The sequence below is a fragment of the Ovis aries genome, chromosome 23, assembly GCF_016772045.2.
Source record: "Ovis aries strain OAR_USU_Benz2616 breed Rambouillet chromosome 23, ARS-UI_Ramb_v3.0, whole genome shotgun sequence".
Lineage (NCBI taxonomy): Eukaryota > Metazoa > Chordata > Mammalia > Artiodactyla > Bovidae > Ovis > Ovis aries.
In genome coordinates this window covers 21,929,713-21,954,525 of record NC_056076.1, presented here as the reverse complement: position 1 = coordinate 21,954,525, position 24,813 = coordinate 21,929,713, and the positions used below count along the sequence as shown (strand labels likewise).

At 46.7% G+C, this 24,813-nt stretch overlaps 1 protein-coding gene across 1 annotated transcript in view; it reads right to left on the bottom strand.

Annotated features, from left to right (window-relative positions):
- Positions 1-24,813, bottom strand: part of INO80C (INO80 complex subunit C) — a 70,566-nt gene that overhangs the window by 23,876 nt on the left and 21,877 nt on the right. The window lies entirely within an intron of this gene.

Below are 24,813 nucleotides of genomic sequence, written 5' to 3'. Positions count from 1 at the left end.
AAAGGACTCTCAAGAGTCTTTTCCAACACCACAGTTCAAAAGCATCAATTCTTCGGCGGTGCTCAGCTTTCTTTATAATCCAACTCTCACATCCATACATGACCACTGGAAAAACCATAGGCTTGATGGACCTTTGTTGGCAAAGTAATTTAATATGCTCTCTAGGTTGGTCATAACTTTCCTTCCAAGGAGTAAGCTTCTTTTAATTTCATGGCTGCAATCACCATCTGCAGTGATTTTGGAGCCCCCAAAAATAAAGTTAGCCACTGTTTCCACTGTTTCCCCATCTATTTCCTGTGAAGTGATGGGACCAGATGCCATGATCTTAGTTTTCTGAATTTTGAGCTTTAAGCCAACTTTTTCCACTCTCGTCTTTCACTTTCATCAAGAGGCTTCCTGGTTCCTCTTCACTTTATGCCATAAGGGTGGTGTCATCTGCATATCTGAGGTTATTGATATTTCTCCTAGCAATCTTGATTCCAGCTTGTGCTTCTTCCAGCCCAGCATTTCTCATGATGTACTCTGCATAGAAGTTAAATAAAGTGAAAGTGAAGTTGCTCAGTCATATTGACTGTTTGTGACCCCATGCACTGTAGCCTACCAGGTTCCTCCATCCATGGGATTTTCCAGGCAAGAGTACTGGAATGGGTTGCCATTTCCTACTCCAGAGTATCTTCCCAACCCAGGGATTGAACCCAGGTCTCCTGCATTGTAAGCAAGACGCTTAGACATACTCCTTTTCCTGTTTGGAACCAGTCTGTTGGTCCATGTCCAGTTCTAACTTGCTTCCTGACCTGCATACAGGTTTCTCAAGAGGCAGGTCAGGTGGTCTGGTATTCCCATCTCTTTCAGAATTTTCCACAGTTTATTGTGATCCACACAGTCAAAGGCTTTGGCATAGTCAAAGAAGCAGAAATAAATGTTTTTCTGGAACTCTCTTGCTTTTTCGATGATCCAGTGAATGTTGGCAATTTGATCTCTGGTTCCTCTGCCTTTTCTAAAGGCAGCTTGAACATCTGGAAGTTTCATGGCTCACGTATTGCTGAAGCCTGGCTTGGAGAATTTTAAGCATTACTTTACTAGTGTGTGAAAAGAGTGCAACTGTGCGGTAGTTTGAGCATTCTTTGGCATTGCCTTTCTTTGGGATTGGAATGAAAACTGACCTTTTCCAGTCCTGTGGCCACTGCTGAGTTTTCCAAATTTGCTGGCATATTGAGTGCAGCACTTTCACAGCATCATCTTTCAGGATTTGAAATAGCTCCACTGGAATTCCATCACCTCCACTAGCTTTGTTCGTAGTGATGCTTTCTAAGGCCCACTTGACTTCACATTCCAGGATGTCTGGCTCTAGGTGAGTGATCATACCATCGTGATTATCTGAGTCATGAAGATCTTTTTTGTAGTTCTGTGTATTCCTGCCACCTCTTAATATCTTCTGCTTCTGTTAGGTCCCTACCATTTCTGTCAAGTGTACAAGGAAACATTAAAAAGTTCACAGATCTGCTAAAACCTTTATAAACTTAGGTGGAATACCACCACCACCCCCGCCCTCCTCAGTTACTAGCCATATACTACTTTATATGCCTTCAAAGTTTTGTGACATAAGTTACCTGGTTTATAATTGGTAGGCTAATTTATTTGGCTTCTGCTGGAATATAAGCTGTATGAGGGGAAACCAGTTATGTTTTCCTCTCTTTTCTTTCCCAGGTTCGCAAGTACCTTGCAAGTCGTTGTTACATTATATGTATTTTTATAATGAAGTAATTAAAAACTGAATGAAGTCCTTGTAACTGGTTGAAGCTGCTATTTTCTGAGAGAGGAAAGGGGTATTTGTGAATCTGGATATTTGAAAGAAATAGGCTGCAAAATGACTTAAAGGTGAGAGAAAGAACAGTTAGGAAACTAGTAGTAATGTTACTGACATCTTTTCGCCTTTAGAGAAAAGAAAAGCTTACCACTGTTGAAATGTTCCCTTCCATGTTCCAATCTCCACCCCCTCTTCACCTAAATCTAGTGTTCCTCGTTCTTTATTTCAGTAACTAACACCTCCAGCGGGCTAGTCACCTAAGCCAGAACCTAGGTAGTGATCCTGGCCTCCTGGGTCCATTCTGTTCTCATTCTGGGTAACGACCCCCTCACTTCTGTTCCTATCCTGGTGAATCCATTGACCCTCATCTGGATCCTTGCAACACACACACTCCTTTTTTTTTTTTTTACTTTTTAAAAAAAATTTTATTTTATATTGGATTTACACTGTTATCTCACAAAGCCCCTTTATGTCAATTTGAACTTGTCTTTTCCGATACCACCCTGACCACAGACCACCCTTCATACTGGTTTCCAGAATGGTCTAACTAGATCACAGAGCTAATCACGTCACCTGTGTTCTTCAGGGGCCTTTTACTTTGGCATATAAGTTTCTTATGGAGCTGATGGAATTCCAGCTGAGCTATTTCAAATCAAAAAAGATGATGCTGTGAAAGTGCTGCACTCAATATACCATCAAATTTGGAAATTTGGAAATTCAGCAATGGCCACAGGACTGGAAAAGGTCAGTTTTCATTCCAGTCCTAATGAAGGGCAATGCTAAAGAATGTTCAAACTATTGCACAACTGCACTCATTTCACGTGCTAGCAAAGTAAAGCTCAAAATTCTCCAAGCAAGGCTTCAATAGTACATTAACTGAGAACTCTCAGATATTCAAGCTGGATTTAGAAAAGGCAGAGGAACCAGAGATCAAATTGCCACCATCCACTGGATCATAGAAAAAGCAAGAGAATTCCAGAAAAACGTCCGCTTCATTGACTACACCAAAGTCTTTGACTATGTGGATCACAGCAAAGTGTAGAAAATTTTTAAAGAGATGGGAATACTAAACCACCTTACCTGCCCCAGAGAAACCTGTATGCGGGTCAAGAAGCAACAGTTAGAACCAGATATGGAACAACGGACTGGTTCCAAATTCAGAAAGGAGTATGTCAAGGCTGTATATTGTCACCCTGCTTATTTAACTTATATGCAGAGTACATCATGCAAAATGCCAGGCTGGATGAAGCACAAGCAGGAATCAAGATTGCTGGGAGAAATATCAATAACCTCAGAAATGCAGACGACACCGCCCATATGGCAGAAAGCAAAGAAGAACTAAAGAAGCTCTTGATGAAAGTGAAAGAGGAGAGTGAAAAAGTTGGCTTAAAGCTCAACATTCAGAAAACGAAGATCATGGCATCTGGTCCCATCACTTCATGGCAAATAGTTGGGAAAACAGTGGAAACAGTGACAAACTTTATTTTCTTGGGCTCCAAAGACACTGCAGATTGTGATTGCAGCCATGAAATTAAAAGATGCTTGCTCCTTGGAAGAAAAGTTATGACCAACCTAGAGAGCATATTAAAAAGCAGAGACATTACTTTGCCAACAAAGGTCCATCTAGTCAAACTCTGGTTTTTCCAGTGGTCATGTATGGATGTGAGAGTTGGACCATAAAGAAAGCTGAATGCTGAAGAATTGATGCTTTTGAACTGTGGTGTTGGACAAGACTCTTGAGAGTCCCTTGGACTGCAAGGAGATCCGATCAGTCAATATTAAAGGAAATCAGTCCTGAATATTCATTGGAAGGACTGATGCTGAAGCTGAAATTCCAATACTTTGGCCACCTGATGCAAAGAACCAACTCATTGGAAAAGACCCTGATGCTGGGAAAGATTGAAGGCAGGAGGAGAAATGGGTGACAGAGGACGAGATGATTGGATGGCATCACCGACTCGATGACATGAGTTTGTGCAAGCTCTAGGAGTTGGTAATGGACAGGGGAGCCTGGCTTGCTGCAGTCCATGGTGTTGCAAAGAGTCGGACACAACTGAACAACAACATATGGTTCTTAATAACTGCCTCTGCCCCCTTCTCTTGTTTCATACTGAACATTTAATTCTCTGTGCTCTGGCTGGGTCTAACTCTTGCCTAGAGTGTACATTCATTCTGATAATTCTTCATAGTTTCATTTCCACTATTTCCTAAGAATGCTGCAGTTCAGATGCTACTTCCAGTGAAAAGCTCCCTGCCACCTGATGCCCCTTCCTTTTCCCTCGCCTGCTTTGTGCCCACCCTTCGCATGCCTCCCGGAGGGCATCGAGCACAGCGTGCTCTGCTGGGCACCTTCCCATAATCCCCTAAATCATAAATGTTTACTGAGTTCAAACACCTGTCCCCTGCTTCCGAGGAGTCAGACAAGTGGGTACCTTACCATCTGGCTTCCCAGCACAAAATTCAGTCTTGATTTTGTCTCATCCTTTCTTCCTGAGTTCCTTCCCTTGTGACTCTGAAACACCACCATCCTTTTTTTTTTTTTTTTTCATTTTTCCTAACCACTGATCCTTTCTTTGACAGCTTTTTTCTTTTACCAAATGGTTTCTAATCACACTATACTTTTTTCAAAATATAAGTTATGTAGACATGCTCCCTGGACTTCCCAGGTGGCCCAAGTGGTAATGAATTTGCCTGCCAGGGCAGAAGGCTCCAGAGACATGGGTGTGATCCCTGGGTTGGGAAGATCCCCTGGAGAAGGAAATAGCAACTTACTCGGGTATTCTTGCCTGAAGAATCCCATGGACAGAGGAGCCTGTCAGGCTGCAGTCCTTGGGCTCGCAAAGAGTCAGACACAGCTGAGCACACGTACACCACACTAGACATACTCCTCCTCCAGCAGATAGGTTTTTACAATTTCCCAGGTGATTCTAAAGATCAGTCAGGTTTGGAAGCAGCTCCTCCTTGCTCAGTCCTTACTTATTAATAGTTCCTCACTGCTTGGTTAAAGGCCCTCTGCCCTCCACACTTTGTACTCTCCTCAGACATTTCACCAATTCACAGGGGGTTCAAGTGCCATCTAAATGAAGATGACTTTCAGATTTACATCTCTTATCTGGGTCTTTCTCCAAAGATGCATATCCAGATATAAAATTCCCCACCTGGATATGAATTCAGATGCCTACAGTCATCTCACAGTCAACATGGCAAAAACACAATCTGTCTTCCTCCCTGCTCCTCCAAAGCACACTCCTCCCTACTGTTTCCTATCACAATAAATGCCACCATTATCCACCAGTTGTTCAAACTGGAAACCTGGACGTCATCCTTGACTCCTCCCCTTTGGCCACCTCCACACTGTAACCCCATTCCAGCCACCATCGTCTCTCTCTGCTGCTGTTAATTCACTTCAGTTGTGTCCGACTCTGTGTAACCCTATAGACGGCAGCCCACCAGGCTCCCCCATCCCCGGGAGTCTCCAGGCAAGAACACTGGAGTGGGTTGCCATTTCCTTCTCCAATGCATGAAAGTGAAAAGTGAAAGTGAAGTCGCTTAGTCACATCCGACTCTTCACGACCCCATGGACTGCAGCCCTCCAGGCTCCTCCGTCCATGGGATTTTCCAGGCAAGAGTACTGGAGTGGTTGCCTTTGCCTTCTCCGCTTCCTTCTAGGACTCCCATATTGCCTTTTATCTTTTGGATTCCTGTGGTCCCTCCAACCCAATTCCCGCATGCAGTTCCACTTGACCTTTTGTACAGTACAGATGTGCATGTGTTATCATGTCCTCTGCTTGCAACACTTTGGTGGCTTCCCCTGGTCCCTAGAGTGAAGTCCAGTGTCCACAGCATGGATTAACAGGCCTTCAGGGAACTACCCCCCTCTCCAACCTTGCCTCTCACCAACTCCCTACCCTCCAGTTCAGTTTTCACTTTTTTGTTGGTTCCACCAATCAGCTGTATTCCCTCCTCCCTCAGAGCCTTCACCCACGTTGCTACTACTTCTCCCTGGAAATTGCTTTTCTCCCCACCCCCACCCTCATTTCTTTCCACTCACCCTTCCTGTCTTGGCTGACATTCTATTACTTTAGCCCTCACCATCTCTCTGGCTTGGTTAAAAGCTCTGTTCTGTGTTCCCATCACTGTTAGTCATCCAGTATCTATGAAGCTATGAAGCAGTTGTAATATGTCCAGCCCTGAGGATGGAGCCAGGGACAAACAAAACAAGAGTACTCCCTGCTCTCAGGAAGCCCCCAGTCTAGCTGGGGAACAGACATTAGATTTGTCTTCTCAGCCGGGCAGAAGCTGTCTGTGGCAGTAACTAGAGCTATCGAGGATCGAGTGGCTGAGCAGCCGGAGGTGATGAGGAGCAAGGAGAAGGAGAGAGATGCAGGAGCACAGCCCCTCAAGGGAGCGGAAAGGTTCAGACTGGGGAGAAACCTGTCACACATCCACCTTGGCAGAGCCATCGCTGCACACCGTGGGCATATGCAGGGGCTCCACACCCTGCAATGGGCATGGCTTCTGTGTGCTCAGTCATTGGCCAGGCTCCTCTGTCCCTGGGATTCTCCAGGCAAGAACACTGGAGTGGGTTGCCATTTCCTCCTCCAGGGGATCTTCCTGACCCAGGAACTGAACCTGTGTCTCCTTGCTTTGGTAGGCAGGTTCTTTACCACTGAGCTGCCTGGGAAGCCCCTGGATGTGGCTCACACATGCTGGAGAGGAGATATGTGAACATGGATGACCTGTATTTGCTAGCTTTCATGTGGAGGCAGGGCCTCAGCCTTCCCTAAGTCCCCTTCCCAGTTTTTCTTGAGAACTTGCAGGGCACATCTGCTGTAGCATGAGGCCTCTCTATGGACTTCCTCTGCAGCCTTCTTGCTGGTACCCGTGGCTCCCGTGTCCCTCACCGATGCCACCTTTCCTTTAGTGAAGGCTGCTGGTGCCCTCACTGTGACCGCCAATTAAGTATCTTTAGCCAGAGTCTTGATCCCAGTTAAGACATGATAATTAAGAATAAATACAGTTGGGACTTCCTTAGTGGTCCAGTGGCTAAGACTCCACGCTCCCAATGCAGGGGGCCCGGGCAGAATCCCTGGTCAGGGAACTAGATCCCATGTGCCACAACTAAGACCTAGCACAGCCAAATCAGTAAATGTTAAATAAAAAGAATAAATACAATTGACCTTGAACAACATGGTTTGAACTGTGTGAGGTCACTTACACAAGGATTTTTTTTTTTTTTTTTTGTGGATAAATACATACTACAGGTACTAAGGCTGAGCACCGAAGAATTGATGCTCTCGAACTGCAGTGCTGGAAAAGACCCTGGAGAGTCCCTTGGACAGCAAGGAGACCAAACCAGTCAATCCTAAAGGAAATCAACCTTGGCTATTCATTGGAAGGACTGATGCTGAAGCTGAAACCCCAATACTTTGGCCACCTAATGTGAAGAGCAGACTCATTAGAAAAGACCCTGATGCTGGGAAAGACAGAGAGCAGGAAGAGAAGGGGATGACAGAGGATGAGATGGTTGGATAGCATCTCTGACTTGATGGACATGAGTTTGAGTAAGCTCCAGGAGTTGGTGATGGACAGGGAGGCCTGGTGTGCTGCCATTCATGGGGTCGCAAAGAGTCGGACACGTCTTAGTAACTGAACAAGAAAACAATACAGTCTGGGCTGATTGAATCTATAGATGCAGACCATGCGTCTGGAGGCTTCCTGTAAAGTCATATGCAGATTTTCAATGGCGCATGGGTGGGCCTCCCCCCACCCAGCCCCCATGTTGTTCAAGGCTCAAGTTGATGAGCTTTTAAGCTACTCCATCTCACCTGAGATACAATGTTATCTACTCAATCATCTCATCAGTCTCAGGAAGAATGGTGGGTGTTGGGATCGTGTTTATAGGATGGAAGCCACGCTGTCTGTCTTCTCTTGATAACTTGTGTAAAGTACAATGGGCGTTGCTCTGTGTATGGTCAGTGGCTGCCCCAGTTGGTATGGGACTCCTTGACACAAATCTTGAAGCTGCAGTCAACACCTTCAAAATCCCCAACTCCCAGCCACCAGGAGAGGAGCGGAGCGTGCAGCGCCTGTCCCAGACTGTATGCAGGCCTAAATAGCCCCGGGCTACCAGAAGTCTTTGGAGGCCCTCAGAGGGTCACAGTCTTATCTGGATTTGTTCTTTGGACATCATCTCCCAGAAATCACCTCTGATCTCTCTGTTCCTGCCTTTAAACCAAGTGAGATGTCCCTGAAGGACATGCTCCCAGCTGCCTGTTTCTTCCATCACAGACACGTTGTGTAGTGTGGATTTTAGGCTCACTTGGGCAGAAACAGTTTCTTCTCCATCACTTTTCGGAGCTTTGCACGCCCCGCAGTGATGATCTGCCGAGGGCCTTACTATACCGGTGTGCTGCAGGCCTGCCCTACTTGCCATGTACCCATGGGCAGGCTGCGCACAGCTCAACTCCGGATGCACCTTTTATATCAGCTATGATATAATGGCAACCCCTCTAGCCAGGCATTGCACCTGTCACACAGTCACACCTGGCAGCCAGGCTCATGCAGTCTTCTCTCTGAATTTTGGCCTCAATAGGTAATATTGCTTTGCAAAGTCTGAATGAGAGAAAATAGTTTTAAGGGCCTCTGTGTTTACTGGTGGAGAAAGAATTGGCAACCTACTCCAGTACTCTTGCCTGGGAAATCCCATGGACAGAGGAGACTAGTGGGCTACAGTCCATGGGGTCACAAAGAGCCGGGCATGACTTGGAGACTAAATAATAGCAACAACATGGTTTCTGGAATTACTCCTTAAACCCATTTATGTTATATAAACATGAATTTAACATTACAAATATGCCCCAAAATGCTGACATATGTCTCCCCAAATAGTGGGGTTCTTCCCTTTAATTCTGAGGGCTAGTGTCATGCTCCAGGGATAGTATTTTCTCATCCTGATCAGCTGCATACCCCTTCTCTGAGCACTGGTCCTGCCCTCATCTCTTACCAGAGGCCCCACCCATTACTTAAAATGAATTACTTAGCATTTAGCATTTACTCTTTGTGCATATTATAGAGAAAGAAAACAATTGTGATTACTATAATTCTGTGTCTCTGAGGTTGCCTCCCTATTTTGCTCTCTGCAAACCTCAAATTTGCTAATCCCTGGGCTGTGGCAACACCTGCCTTCTTAATGTCAGCCAGCTTCAGTTTTCCCCGTGTGTCTTGGTTCCAAATTCTGCTGCGATGTTGTTGGGTTTTGTTTGTTTTTACTCACCCATGACAGTTTGTTTCCACCAGCATCAGCTTTACTTGTACTTTGAGGTAGTGGAGACAGTCAGTCCAAAAATTTTGCGGATAGTTGGTTGCGGAATAAAACAGGGATGATACAGAGGCCCAGAGATGTTCATTTTCTAAGTTTGCAAAGAAATCCTCAGAAGACTCTAAGGAGCTGAGATCTCCTCCCAGGTGTTCTTCATTCTACGTCCTCACAAGACCTTGCTCTTCCTGCTCCAAGGCTGGTGAACCAGCCAGCCCAGCTCCCAGAGTGTGCCCGGCTTGGGAACGGGGGCAGGGCCAGAAGAGCACATGGCCGGCCGAGGAAGGGAGACCCGTTCCGGGCAAAGGGCCAGCAGCAGCCACCTTTCTCCTAGTGGGCCACTGGGAGGCCCCAAGAGCTGTGGGGGGCACAGAAGCCCGCACCCCCGCCTTGCCCAAGGAAGCCTGGCTAGCTGATGGGGTTTCCTCATCAACCCAATAATGGGTTGCCATTATTTGGAAGAGCAGAAATGGAACATGTGATGTCACTCACAGTTTTTTAGAAAATTATTCATTCTATAAAGTCTCGAACTACTTACGAGGCCCTACGACCAGTCTCTTTATCTTCTCTTTTTAAGTCTTACTGAGGCACACTTGAATGGGTGCTGACCAAGTCCAGATGCCCTGGCCTCCCATCTTGCTCGTCTCAGGGTTCCTGGAGCCTCCACCCCCACCCCACCTCACCCCAGCTCCTGAAGTGGCTACTCTGAGTCCATCCCTGAATCTGAGTGCAAATGGCTCCTGACCTTAGCCCACATTTACCTTTGCAACTCTGACCCCATTGTGGAGCCATTTCTGAAATGGTCCATTTGATTCCCCACCTACTTGCACTAAGGATCTGAACTTTTGGTAAGGATTGGAAATCGTCAGTGTGAATGGAGCATCTGAATGTTTGTATGCTGCTCTAAGACAAGGAACTTCTCGTTAGTTGGAGCTGGTGTGTAAGGCGTTTTCCCTGTACTGAATGGCCCTGTACCAATACTCACTTGGAGTGCTTGCCTTCTGTTTTTCACTTCTGCCATTCAAGAGTTGGCTTTAGATTTCTCTCCTAGCACATCCATATGCTTAGCAGATTGTCTCTTTTTAATATGCTGTGGACTAAAGTGACAGATCCCCAAAGGTGTTAGAAGTATGTCTAAAATCATCACAGATGCCCGTGCGGGAGGCCTTGGGGTGAGCATTCATGGACCAGGGCATGTGCTTTGGTGTATGGACTTTGAAGATTTCATTCGGTGAATCCAGGACTTTCTTTGCTTAAGTCTTGCAACTTTTTTTGACTTCATCTCTAAAACAAGTTATCCAATCCTGTTTATCTGAGTTTTCAGAGGTTAAAATAAAAATAAACATTTTATTAAAGCACAACTCACATACCAAAATTACTCAGATCATAAGTGTACAGCAAGATGAATTTTGGCAATCTGGTTCAAGAAGTAGAACATCATCAGTGCCTTAAAAGCCCTCTGTTTTTTGCCCATTGCCAACCCCTTCTCCTCCCCACTACTCAAAGAATCAGTCATGCAGCTCTGCTTCATTTTCATTGCTGTATAATTTTCCATTGTGAGAATACATCACAATGTATCCATGCCTCTGCTGGAAATGTAGGTGGTTTCCAGGGTTTGGGGGTTCTGTTGGATCACCCTGCTATGAACACTGTGCATGTCTTTTGATTCACTCATGTACACAGTTCTGTTGGTAATGCCAAGAATGGAATTGCTGGGGCGTAGGCTATGGCTTAATAAATCCCGCCAATAGTTTTGGTAAGTGATTGTACCAATTTACCTTCCCACTAGAGGCAAATTAGAGTTCCAATTACTCCAAATGATCAAGGAACTTTTCATTGAATTTTACAATAAGTTACTGTGTTGCCAAATAAATGCCCCTAGTAAGATGAGAGGCAGTGGAGTGTGGCAGAAATCATGATAAAAGGAAACCTCAAGCAAAGTGTGAAATCATTCTGGACCATGAAGTCCTCATTTCTGAAGCAGAGCTAATCTCTAAGATCACTTTCATCTTTAACTCTCTTGGCTCATTTCCTGATTCTCTTAAGAAGTGCTTCATTTGTCATATAAATTCTGGTGTGGTGGACACTAAGAAACAGATATATACATGTGGGCCATCAGTGTCTGGCTTCAAGTGCAGAGGCTGCCCTGGAGCAAGGATGCTGACTGCTGAAGGGCTTAGGAAGGGCAAGTGAAAGAAATTTGCAAGAAGAGTTCTTTGGTCCAGAGTGTTCTAGGCAATGAGGCTGAGCTATCAGAACAAATGGTCTGAGTCCAAAAGTAGCCAAGGAAGAGGCAGTGCTTGAGCCATTTTGGGCGAGTCACCTCACTGCTAGGCCACACAAACCCACCTCCTCTGTGCCCAGCCAGACAAGGCAGGTGGCTGCCCACCTTCTGTTTCAATGCTCCACTGCATCAAAGTTTGGGCACTGTCTTTGGCTTGATGGAGCCTTTGGCTGGGCTCAGGCCCAAGCTGCAAAAGAGACTTGGAAAATGAGGACCTGGCATTTTCAGCTTCTGTAGAGGGAAGGGTGCCCTAAACCTGAGTGGTACTACTAGGATATTGTTACTGATGGTAACAAGAGCTGGAGCGATGATCAGTTGTCACCCTTCCTGGATTTTTTTTTTTAATCACAACTAAAGAGGATTAAGATACTCTTTTATTCCTCATTGTCTTATAAAGTTAAAGCTCCAGGATCTGTACCTTAGCTCCACTCCACAACTGCCACATGTTCAGAAGTGACACAGCTTCTCAAAACCATGCAAGGTATGTAGGAGGACTGACTGAACCAAGTGGCGGCTGAGTCAAGGCCCTACAGCTCCCCACTATCGGAAGAAGCTGCCTAACAGGGCAAGTGTTTGTTCCCAGGCCTGGAGCTCAATAATTTACAATTCCTCAGTTAAAAGTTTCTCTCCTTCTAGCAGTCATGTATAGATGTGAGAGTTGGACCAGAAAGAAGACTGAGTGCCAAAGAATTGGTGCTTTTGAACTGTGGTGTTGGAGAAGACTCTTGAGAGTCCCTTGGACTGCAAGATCAAACCAATCAACCCTAAAGGAAATCAATCCTGAATGTACATTGGAAGGACTGGTGCTGAAGCTGAAGTTCCAATGCTTTGGCCACCTGATGCAGAGCTGACTCTTTGGAAAAGACCCTGATGCTGGGAAAGATTGAGGGCAGTGGGAGAAGGGGACAACAGAGGAGATGGTTGGATGGCATCACAGACTCAATGGACATGAGTTTGAGCAAGCTCCAGGAGGTGGTGAAGGACAGGGAAGCCTGGCCTGCTGCAGTCCATGAGGTCACAAAGAGTCAGACAGGACTTAACAAACCAACTCCTTCACACAAAGACTTGATCAGGTGCTCATTCTGACAGTGGTGGAGATGTGCTTTCTTCCTACTGGGCCCAGATGCACAGCTGCAAACTGACGAATGAACACATGCCAGTGTCTCCCTCCTTAGCCCCCAGCCCAGCCCTCCCAGCCACTCTCCTGCGGCTGGGCAGACCTGTGACAGGAGGGAAAGGGGCAGGCACAACTTTTGAAAGGATGACATAGCCCAAGGACACAACATAGGCTGATTAGAATCAAATAGGACAAGACTTGACCTTGATCCTGAATCAGCAAGTGAAATGACACACCCAGAGGTGCCACGAAGTTCAAGGCACTCTTTAAAGTCCAAGCAGTGAGGGTCGTGGCCCAAATCTTGGAAATCTCTGCCCTTTACCCAAAATAGTTGGAATAGTCCTCCCACTCATTAGCAAGTGAAATTACCCAATCTATAAAAACTAATCCCTGAATGGTCTAGCGGTTTTCCCTACTTTCTTCAATTTCAGTCTGAATTTGGCAATAAGGAGTTCATGATCTGAGCCACGGTCTTGTTTTTGCTGACTGTATAGAGGTTCTCCATCTTTGGCTGCAAAGAATATAATCAATCTGATTTCGGTGTTGACCATCTGGTGATGTCCATGTGTAGAGTCTTCTCTTGTGTTGTTGGAAGAGGGTGTTTGCTATGACAAGTGCGTTCTCTTGGCAAAACTCTATTAGCCTTTGCCCTGCTTCATTCCGTATTCCAAGGCCAAATTTGCCTGTTACCCCAGGTGTTTCTTGACTTCCTACTTTTGCATTCCAGTCCTCTATAATGAAAAGGACATCTTTTTTGGGTGTTAGTTCTAAAAGGTCTTGTAGGTCTTCATAGAACCATTCCACTTCAGCTTCTTCAGCGTTACTTGTTGGGGCAAAACTTGGATTACTGTGATATTGAATAGTTTGCCTTGGAAACAAACAGAGATCATTCTGTTGTTTTTGAGACTGCATCCAAATACTGCATTTCGGACTCTTTTGTTGACTCACTCAATATGCCAGCAAATTTGGAAAACTCAGCAGTGGCCACAGGACTGGAAAAGGTCAGTTTTGATTCCAATCCCAAAGAAAGGCAATGCCAAAGAATGCTCAAACTACCGCACAATTGCACTCATCTCACATGCTAGTAAAGTAATGCTTAAAATTCTCCGAACTAGGCTTCAGCAATACGTGAACCGTGAACTTCCAGATGTTCAAGCTAGTTTTAGAAAAGGCAGAGGAACCAGAGATCAAATCGCCAACATCCGCTGGATCATCGAAAAAGCAAGAGAGTTCCAGAAAAACATCTATTTCTGCTTTATTGACTATGCCAAAGCCTTTGACTGTGTGGATCACAATAAAGTGTGGAAAATTCTGAAAGAGATGGGAATACCCGACTACCTGACCTGCCTCTTGAGAAACCTATATGCAGGTCAGGAAGCAACAGTTAGAACTGGACATGTAACAACAGACTAGTTCCGAATAGGAAAAGGAGTACGTATATTGTCACCCTGCTTATTTAACTTCTATGCAGAGTACATCATGAGAAGTAATGGGCTGGAAGAAGCACAAGCTGGAATCAAGATTGCCGGGAGAAATAGCAATAACCTCAGATAGGCAGATGACACCACCCTTATGGCAGAAAGTGAAGAGGAGCTAAAAAGCCTCTTGATGAAAGTGAAAGAGGAGAGTGAAAAAGTTAGCTTAAAGCTCAACATTCAGAAAACGAAGATCATGGCATCTGGTCCCATCACTTCATGGGAAATAGATGGAGAAACAGTGGAAACAGTGTCAGACTTTATTTTTTGGGGCTCCAAAATCACTGCAGATGGTGATTGTAGCCATGAAATTAAAAGACACTTACTCCTTGGAAGGAAAGTTATGACCAACCTAGATAGCATATTCAAAAGCCTGAGACATTACTTTGCCAACAAAGGTCCATCTAGTCAAGGCTATGGTTTTTCCAGTAGTCATGTATGGATGTGAGAATTGAGCTACAAAGAAAGCTGAGCACCAAAGAATTGATGCTTTTGAAGTGTGGTGTTGGAGAAGACTCTTGAGCGTCCCTTGGACTGCAAGGAGATCCAACCAGTCCATCCTAAAGGAGATCAGCCCTGGGTGTTCTTTGGAAGGACTGATGCTAAAGCTGAAACTCCAATACTTTGGCCACCTTACGCAAAGAGTTGACTCACTGGAAAAGACTCTGATACTGGGAGGGATTGGGGGCAGGAGGAAAAGGGGACAACAGAGGCTAGATGGCATCACTGACTCGATGGACATGAGTCTGAGTAAACTCTGGGAGTTGGTGATGGACAGGGAGGTCTGATGTACTGCAGTTCATGGGGTCGCAGAGAGTCAGACACGACTGAGCCACTGGACTGAACTGAACTGATAAAAACTAACCTTGCCACATTTCACTGCCAGAGTCACCCTCTGGGATGGCACGCAGTCTATGGAGTGTGCTTCTCTCTGTATCTGAATAAATCCACTTTTTACCTGTCACTTTGTCTCTCACTGAATTCTTTCTGTGATGATACATCAAGAACCTGAGCTTCATTAGGCTCTGAAACCAGGTACAGTGGATTTTGGCTGGGTTTGAGTTCCAGCCACGTGTGTTCAAGTCCCAAGCAGGTTTTGGCTGGGTCTGAGTCCCAGTCATGTGTGTTCAAGTCCCAAATTGGTTTTAGGCCGGGTTTGAGTCCCAATCTGGTGCGTGCTGCAGTCCATTGGGTTGCAAAGAGTCGGACATGACTGAGCGATTGAACTGACTGCGGCAAACGGTTTCAGATCGGCTGGCTTTTGTATTGCCTAGTCTGCCTCACCCTACCAGTAACAACTGTGAACTAGCCACATCTGTCTATCCTCTCCGCATCCTCACCCTTCCCCCACTCCTGGTGCTTCCTCTGGCTAGGTGGCCTCATCCTCTTCTGAGTTCTCCCCCCACCCCTGCTGCAGGGCAGGCAGGCAGTCAACTCAGTCTGAGAGGAGGAAACTCTGATGCTGAAGACTAAGAGACCATGACCTAAAATACCTCCTGGGCAGGAGCCCAGCCCTAGCCCTCCCCAGGCTCCTGGTGAGTCACCTTAGGTGCCGCCTTTGTCCTGGGCTCTTTTAAAAGGCAGATACTCCCAGAAGAGGTCAAGTGTTGAGTCATCACCCCTGGTGTCTCACTGTAGGTTATTTTCATCAGATTACTTTCCTCTGAATTAGGAGGAGCCTCTAGAGGTGGGCTTCCGTTGTGGTTCAGATGGTAAAGAATCTGTCTGCAATGCAGGAGGCCCAGGTTTGATCCCTGAGTCAGGAAGATCTCTTGGAGAAGGAAATGGCAATCCACTGCAGTATTGCCTAAAGAATTCCATATACAGAGGAGCCTGGTGGGCTACAGTCCTTAAAGGGTCAAAGAGTCAGATATGACTGAGTAACTACACTTTCAACTTCACTCCTTAGGGGTGGAGGGAGCTTCTAAAGGTCAGCAAAGGGAGCCAACCAGTAAGGAGGAGAACCCCTAAACAAATCTGATCCAGGGCTCTGGAGCCCCCTCCTCTCTTCCACTGCCCTTCAGCCCCCCCCCCCCCCCCCCCCCCCCCCGCCACAGGAGAGGAAGAGGCCCAGCCCAGCTGGGTGCCCCGGCGCGGCTCCTGTCTGGCCCTGTCCTACTACAGCTTAGGAGGTGAGGGCTTACACTTCTAGCCCCAGCCCCTTCTTCTGTACACTTTGCTCCTCAAATCCCAACCCCCTACGTGTACCTGCCTGCATTCTTAGCAGATCACATAGTTCCCCAGCACTCAGCATGAATGTAGCAAAACCAGAGGCTGGAATGGCCCTTTGTGGTTTACTTTTCTGTGCTTAGTCCATGTAGTCTTCGTGATAGATCTATAGGGGAGTGCTATTATACCCGTTCCATCCCTTAGGAAACTGAAGTTCCAAGAGAATGAAAAATGAAATAATATCCAAAGGCGAGGAGGGGTGGGAGGAGATGTTTTAAGCTACACAGTGGTCAAGCTGGCTTGAGTCAACATCTTATCCAGTCGTGTGCTGGAGGACATTAGAGGCATGCCCAGAGGACCTAGGGCCCTGCCCAGTGTCAGGCCTGAGCCACTCAAGTTTTAATTTTTATTTATTTATTTATTTTTTGCTTATTGCACAGATCAGAATCTCCAGTGCAATATTGAATAGAAGGGATGCGAACAGACATCCTCGTCTCATTCCTCATCACAGAGGGAAACCATCTTTGATCATGAAGTCTGACGTTTGCTGTGGGGTTTTCATTAAGTCTGATGCTATTTATCAGTTGAGGAAGTTGCCTCCTACTCCTGGTTGACTGAGAGTTTTTAATCAGGAATGGGAGTAGGATTTTATTAAATGCTTGTTATGTATCTATTATGGTCATCACACCCCGGAGGAGGAAATGGCAACCCACTCCAGCATTCTTGCCTGAACAATTCTGTGGACCAAGGAGCCCGGCGGGCTGCAGTCCATGGGGTGGCAAAGAGTCAGATATGACTGAGCACGCACACACCACACAACACAAGGTCATCATATAGTTTTTCTTCTAGTCTGTTAATACGAGGCATTCGATTGAGTACTTTTTGAACGTTAAACCAATCTTGAATTCCTGGAATAAATCCCACTTGGTGGGAATGTATTATCCTTTTAGTATGTTGTTGGATTTGATTTGCTAAAATCTTGCTAAGAAGTTTTGCATCTGTGTTCATAATTTGTCTCTACTTTCTTTTCTGGTCATGTCTGAGCCTGGTTTTGGTATTAGGATAACACCGGTCTCATAGATTAAAGTTATTCCCTCCTCTTCAATTTTTTGGAAGACTTTGTGTATTATTTATTCTGTAAATGTTTCATTGAATTCACCAGTGAAATTATCTTGTGGCTATTTTGAGGCTTTTTGGTGGTGATTAAAAAAAATAATAATAACAGTGCAGAAAATGTTGACAACAGGCAATCTCGGTTGCTAATGTTGGCGTCAGCATCTTCACCGGCAGCAGACAGTATCCTTATTGTTTATCATCCCTGCCAGCTCCCAGGAAGATTGAAATTGGCATCTGAACGATGCTCTAGTAATACTTTATGGGGCTGAAGTCAGTAAGAGCTTCTTTCTCATTTGACCCAGACATTGCAGAAACCAATGGCTTCTGAGAATTAGTACTAACTCTTCCCAACGCTGACCCCCAGGCCCTCACACGGGACCTCCAGCCAGGCCTGTGCCCTGCGTGCAGCTGGTTCGCACACCTTCCTCTGTGGCCTCACTGCCCCCACCCTTCAAGCACTACATTCTCTCCGTCTCACTGTGCAGATTCTTTCCATCCTTCCAGGCCCACTGGCATCCGTCTTGATTTCCCTGAGAATCTGTCAACACCACCCAAGGCTGCCTGAATTCCTGCCACCCTCACAGCCAGAACTACACAGCTGAGCCCTTTGTGAAATTCTGCCTGTGTTATCTTCTCATTGATTTTTCTATATGTTTCTCTCTAACTACATTATAAACTACTTAGCTTATATTGCCTCAAGCACCTGCTGGAAGGTTGATTTAGGGCTAGTCATCCTAGCAAATGGCATACGAATTTCTTACTTCAGTGTCTGCTCATCCAGCATTGATTCTACTAGGAGACAAATACGAGGGAAAACATCTTTTCATGTACAACTTGCTCTCATAAATGATTGCACGTGTTCTATGTCAGTTCTGCATATCTCCTAAACACTGCCCGGTTTTCCTATTGGCAAAATCATAAACACTGCCCGGTTTTCCTATTGGCAAAATCGTGGGCTTGATTTTTTACTCTAAAAGCATAGATGACAGAAGTTAGTAGCTCTTAGTAACTGAAGCCTGTCTGCTTCTTTTCATTACACTCTACCATGAGGTGGAGAGAGCACGTTTCATGCTCATATTTTACAAGCCCTGGCTCTGTCCTGCCTCCTCTGTGTCTGGCCTCAGCTCTCACTCCCTGGGCCCAACCCCATGCTGTTCCGTGCCCTAGGCCTCACACCATGCCCTTGACCTGGAAATCCACTGGAGTCTAATTCAGACATAGCCTGACATGAATACTATCCTGCCCCCAAGCTGAATTAGTTACTAGAATGTAAATTTCTAAAACCACCTTTTTATTTGCTTCATCACGTTCTATTTTGAAAAGTCTTTAGAACTCATTAATCAAAACTCATTAATAAAATATGCCTTCATTTCAAAAATAAATAGTAAAGGTGATAGTCATTCCCATCATTGGAGAGTTTGTCAGCATTTCCAAGGGCAGAGAACATTGATTCTGATGGCCCAAACCCAAGCTATTAGCAATTGTTAAAATAAACACGTTTACCACCAAAACCCAGGAAGTCTCTAAATACCGTCTAGGCTCGCTGTTTTCCAGTTCCCCATTCTTCTGATCCTCATTTCTCTGGGTATGCAGTCTCAAGTGTCTCTTTGTTTCTGCTAGTGGTTCTGCCTTGGCCTGGGGCTCCTGACTGTTTATTTTCTCTTCCCTTTTCTTGCCTTTCTTTCTCGCCTTCCTCATTCTTTTCTTGTTGCCGTAACTTCGGCTGACTGGACATTAGGTCCCAACAGGTCTTGGCAATCGGCAGTCAGAAAGGACAGTGACTCTCAGAAACTTCCTTAACCACAGAGCCCAGCCCTGTGTCATGTAGACACTGCATTTTCACTTCTTGTCCCAGAGGGATCAACCACAACTGTGTGTCTGTGTATTACTCCCTTCTTACCTAATCCCTGGGGACCAACTGTCAGCCTACGACTGGGTAACACACAGCAGGTGCCCTGGACCCCAGATCCTGAGTGTCAGAGCTAACGAGTCCATACATCCACCCCCAGCTTCAGGGGGTACCAGATCATACTGCTGGTTAACTGACATTGTGTTGATGTGAATTTTTTGTGATTATATTTTTGACCAACTCAATGGACACGAGTGTGGGTAAATTCCGGGAGACAGTGAAGGACAGGGAAGCCTGGCATGCTGCAGTCCAGGGGGTTGCGGAGTCAGACACGACTTAGCGACTGAACAGCAACAAGATCAAAATCTAATTTGAGATAAAATAACACTTAAGCCTTAAAAGTCCAACATGGCGACTTTTGCAACTCCAGCTTACCAGCCACTCAGGTTGTTTTTTCAGTTCTTCAGATGTTACCCCCTTTATGTGTTAATCCCAAATAGGTGCATATAAATTTGGAAAACACACCCTCCTCAGACTGATGATCTTCCAAGTCTATCTTCTGCTCTTCTTCCTCCTGCCCATGTGCCTGACCCAGAACAAGGGTTCTCTCTCCAGCCCTCTGATGCCCAGGTGAGTTTAGCCAGCGGGGAGCCTGAGCAGGAGATGGGTGGGAAGAATGATGTCGGGCATTTATTCTCTTAGCTCCTTCAGGACGCGGTCATAGCTATCAACTAGAGGGCCCTGTGTTGTGGAATCCAGAGTCACAAAATACACTTAGAAGGACACTCAGGACAGTGGAGTACAATTTATTATGCCAGCGGATCCAAAGGGAATCAGTTCCCAGCAAGGACCCTGATGTTTCTGAGAGGCCCAGTTTCATATCCCCCACTACGTGACTGGTTACGTGTTAGCAACCTCTTTGTTGTATATGATTGAGTTTTACAACAAGCAGGTGCTAGAAGAACAAACAATTAAAGTTAAAGGCAGGGGACAATGATTATACATCAAGGGGGGGATGTCTCCATGGTTAATCTAACAGGGGCAGCCTGACCTCAACTGCAATCTCCGTTTGTCATCTGCAGGGAGGGAAGTCTCCAGGAGACCTGGTTTTCCTTAGCAACGGTTTCCTCACTCTTGGGCAGGATTCAGGCCCAGTTCACATCCTGTCTTTAAGAAGGATGACAAGCTTCAAGACGGAGTCTCTCCTGCTTTCCTCACACTGGCCCCAATACCAAGTCCCCTCAAGGAAGCCTGCTCTGTGAGGCTTTCTCCTTCAGAAACAGCCCCTGGAACTGTACTCTTCCTTCTGGTTTCCTGACACCCAACCACTCCTCTCTAAACTCTTCCCTTATTGAATCCTTCATGAAAGTGAAAGGGAAAGTTGCTTAGTCATGTCTGACTCTTCACGATCCCATGGACTATACAGTCCATGGAATTCTCCAGGCCAGAATACTGATGGGTAGCCTTTCCCTTCTCCAGGGGATCTTCCCAACCCAGGGACTGAACCCAGATATCCCACATTGCAGGCAGATTCTTTACCAGCTGAGCCACAGGGAAGCACAAGGATACTGGAGTGTGTAGCCTATCCCTCTCCAGCAGGTCTTCCCAACCAGGAATCGGACTGGGGTCTCCTGCACTGCAGGTGGATTCTTTACCAACTGAGCTACCAGGGAAGACCTTTTTCAGGAGTTTTTCCTGACTCAAGTGTGCCGCTGATTTCCTGCTGAAAGACGTGGAAAAATGTTTGAAACCCTCATTCAGAGATAATGGTTGGTTGACAGTATCATACCACATTTGGTTGACAATATCATACCACCTAGATATAATCTCATATCCAAGGAGAGTGACAGACTCAAATGAGAGCCTGGGTGAGAAATCGTGATTTCACTCAAGGAAGTTGCATCTCAAATACAGCATTTCTTTAGTGCAGCCATCCTGTAACGACCATAACTCAGCACTCTGTCACTGCGAATCCTGTGTTGGAACTGATGAACATCTTAGCGAAATTACTAGGAAAGAAGTAAATAGCATAAAAGTTGTTTTAAAACGTGTTTTAAATCACTCCTGAAATTTGGAATACTGGCAGCCTTAAGCTCTTTCCCTGTTTCTCCATGTCAGAGTAAGTTATATTGTGATTTTATGCCACCACAATAAACAACTCCATTTCACTCTGCTCGGCCAGTTGGTGAAGTTTAGACGAGGCCGAGGTTCAGCCTTAGAAGCGAACCTGCAGAGTCTCCAGGGGTTCTATGTCCTGAGGATGTCCCGTATGCCAGGCCTGTGCCTAGCATGTCACGTGCGGCATCCCAGGCGTCCTCAGCTCAGTCCTGGGACAGGGCTGCTGGCCTCTCTCCTTCACCTGCCCCAGGCCCCTGCTATGCTTTGGGCTCCCCAGTTCTGTGATGTCCTTGCAGGCTGCCAGGCCAGCAGACATCACTGACTTGAAAGAAAACATCCAGGGGATGTCATTAATAGCTCCCATGGGCCTTCCTATGTGTGACCTCAGCCGCTGACATGTCCAGGTTATGAGCCTGGGATTGCCCTTCGATGCCCGGCCACTCCTCCTTGCCCATACATGATGTACCTCTCAGAGCCTGGTGCCCCACCTGCTGAGTCTCTTGGAGGGAGAACGGTGTCTGGAGAGGTGTGTGCTCCTCTTTCTCACTACCGCAGGGTGACTCACTTCAGGCAGCAATCAGGAAATAGGATCTTACCGTCTCTCCTGCATGGAGGGGTTGGGGTTGTTCCTGCCTCCTGTTGTCACAGACCATCAAGATGACCTCACAGGAGCCGCTGTGCAGGGCTGAGCCCACTGCCCCTCCCAGACCACCCTCCTGCTGACCCCCAGGTCAGGCCAGGCCTCTCTGCTGACCCAGGACTGCACCTGTGGAGACCTGAGCCAGGTCAGCAGTTGTCTGTTAGCTTCTCAGGCCATCCTGATTCCCTGGCTATTTCCTCATAACTTGGCCCTGTATTTCACAGCCCTGAACTCTGGAGAACACGCTTCTCCCCACGGCATCATAGCAGGTGTTGTGAGCGTTATTTAGTATGAGTCAGGCAGTCTCAGATGGTGTCCCAGTGAAGGAGATGCAAAGTTGGAGGTTCCAGCAGCCCCATGGGGCGGGGGACCACCTTTCCAGGTCTGCCCTGCCCTCTGACCTGGGCCAGCCTACCCACAGGAGCATCCTGTCACCTCTGGAAATAGGCAGTGTCCCACAGTCAGGGTTCCCACCCCAAGTTCCTAACGGTGCTCTATGGAATGCAGGGCACTCAGGCTTGGCCAGGCCAGGCCTCCAGGAGTGTGTGAGCTGGGCCTCAGCCCAGCAGGGACACATGAGCTGTACAGAGAGAAGGAATCACGTTCTCAGAGGCCCCTGAAGCTGACCCCACTGAAGGAGAGAGGAGAGTGCTCCTACCGGCAGCTCCAATTCTTCCCCAACCCAAGCCTCCCTAACTCTAACCATTCCCTCCCCTAACCCAAACCCGAACCTGCAGCCCCACTCTAGGCTGCATTTCTGTGCTGTGGGGCTGAGAAGCCTTTATCGCTCCATGACCCACCTTGTCCCCAGGTATGGCATCATATTAATACCTTACACACACACACATCTGATACACATACGTGCACAAAATTTTAGGGTGGCCCCAAAAGTTTGGGTTTTCTGTAACAGCTGATGGAAAAATCTGAATGAACTTTTTGGCTAATCCAATCCATAAACACCTCTATACACATAACATGTGCATGTTCATAAACACTCTGTGCATAATGGACACAATTACCCATGACATATTCACTCTTACACACTTACACATATATAACATACACTCTCACAAGCATACACACATGCAACCAGCCATTAACCGTGGCTCTCTCTGTTGCTCAGGCAGAAAGGCACCAGTTCTGATTCAATCCTTTCCACCCAATGTCCCTCTGATGGGAAGTTGGGGGTCAGAGATAGTGGCCATTGGGCTGATTCACCCCTATCACACTGAAACTGAAAGTGTTAGTCGCTCAGTTGTGTCCAACTCTCTGAGACCTCATGGACTGTAGTCCCTTAGGCTCCTCTGTCTACAGACTCCTCCAGGCAACAGTACTGGAGTGGGTTGCCATTCCCTTCTCCAGGGGATCTTCCTGATGAGGGATCAAACTGTGTCTCCTGCATTGCAGGTGGATTCATTACTGCCTGAGCCACCAGGGAAGCCCAGTTCGCTCCCATCACATTGCTGCCACTGCTGCTAAGTCGCTTCAGTCGTGTCCAACTCTGCGACCCCATAGACGGCAGCCCACCAGGCTCCCCTGTCCCTGGGATTCTCCAGGCAAGAACACTGGAGTGGGTCGCCATTTCCTTCTCCAAGGCATGAAAGTGAAAAGTGAAAGTGAAGTTGCTCAGTCATGTCTGACTCTTAGCGACCCCATGGACTGCAGCCTACCAGGCTCCTCCATCCATGGGATTTTCCAGGCAAGAGTACTGGAGAGGGGTGCCATTGCCTTCTCCGCCCATCACATTGAGGTGCTAATAAATAAGAAACTTCTAGATGAAGAAGCAGAATGGTCAGGATTTAGGATGTGTCTACCTGTGGATGAGATGGATCTGTTTCTGAGGATCATACTTTCTCCTGGGTGCTTTCTCATTTTTTTTTTTTTTTAATTTTTTGGTGGTTTGCTTGTTTTTATCCCAAGTCCTTATCACAGGCAGGTTGTGAGTGCTTGGTTTTAACGAATGGATGAAAGAACAGATGGATCAATGCGTTCATTCATTAAAAGCAAAGACTGTGGACAATGGTGAAGATGATCACAAAAGAGATAACTTGATAAATTGTTAATTTTGCCTTCTAATTTTTTCTCTCACCAACTCAAGTCGGCAAAGAAAAGTTACTTGATTGAAGTGGTTAATTACTTGCTGGCTCCTGGCCCCAGCTCTTCCTGGCTGGTGGAGAACACAAGCTGTCCTTGCTGAATGTCCTAATCCCAGGTTACACAGCACCAGGGTGTGTATGGTGGGGGAGAACAGGCTCTCGTCTTCTGTCCCCAGATGGCCCCTTCAGGACCTGGGTTCCTTTGCATCATCTGTTCCCAGGGTGCCTTGGGGGATGGCATCTGTATTCCTGGTTCCCAAGCAAGGTCACAGGCTCTAGGCCTTCAGGATCCAGGCTGAGTGGGCCTGAGTGGGGCCCACTGAGCCAGACTCTGACAAACATGGGCTGACAACAGACCGGAGTGACGTTCAAGTTGCTCACGGCACCGTGCTAACCAAGATGCCTCCCTCTACAGCCAAGTCTGGCTTGTGGTCTCCTGTTTCCAGCCTTCACTCTGGAGGGAAGGTGCAAACCTCGCACACACTGGTTCCCTCTGTAATTGTCCTAAGGGTAGATTTAGGGCACAGCCTCATCTCCAGAGGATGCTGAGCATCTCAGCGCAGCTCTCTCTGGGTTCAGGCCCCCACAGAGCCCTGTGTGCATCTCCTCATCTCTCCAGCCTTCCCTGCCACACATGCACATCCTCAAGGGCATCTCTGCAGATCTGACTAGACTGCTAAACTGGCCCCTCATGTCCCAGTGAAAGAGAAGGACGGACATTCAAATGGGAGTGGGTTGAAAGAGAATTACCAGTGACCAGAGAGGAAAGTGGCCTTGGCTCAAGCCTATGGAGAGGTGGAGGAGGGGAGTGCAAAGAGACCCCC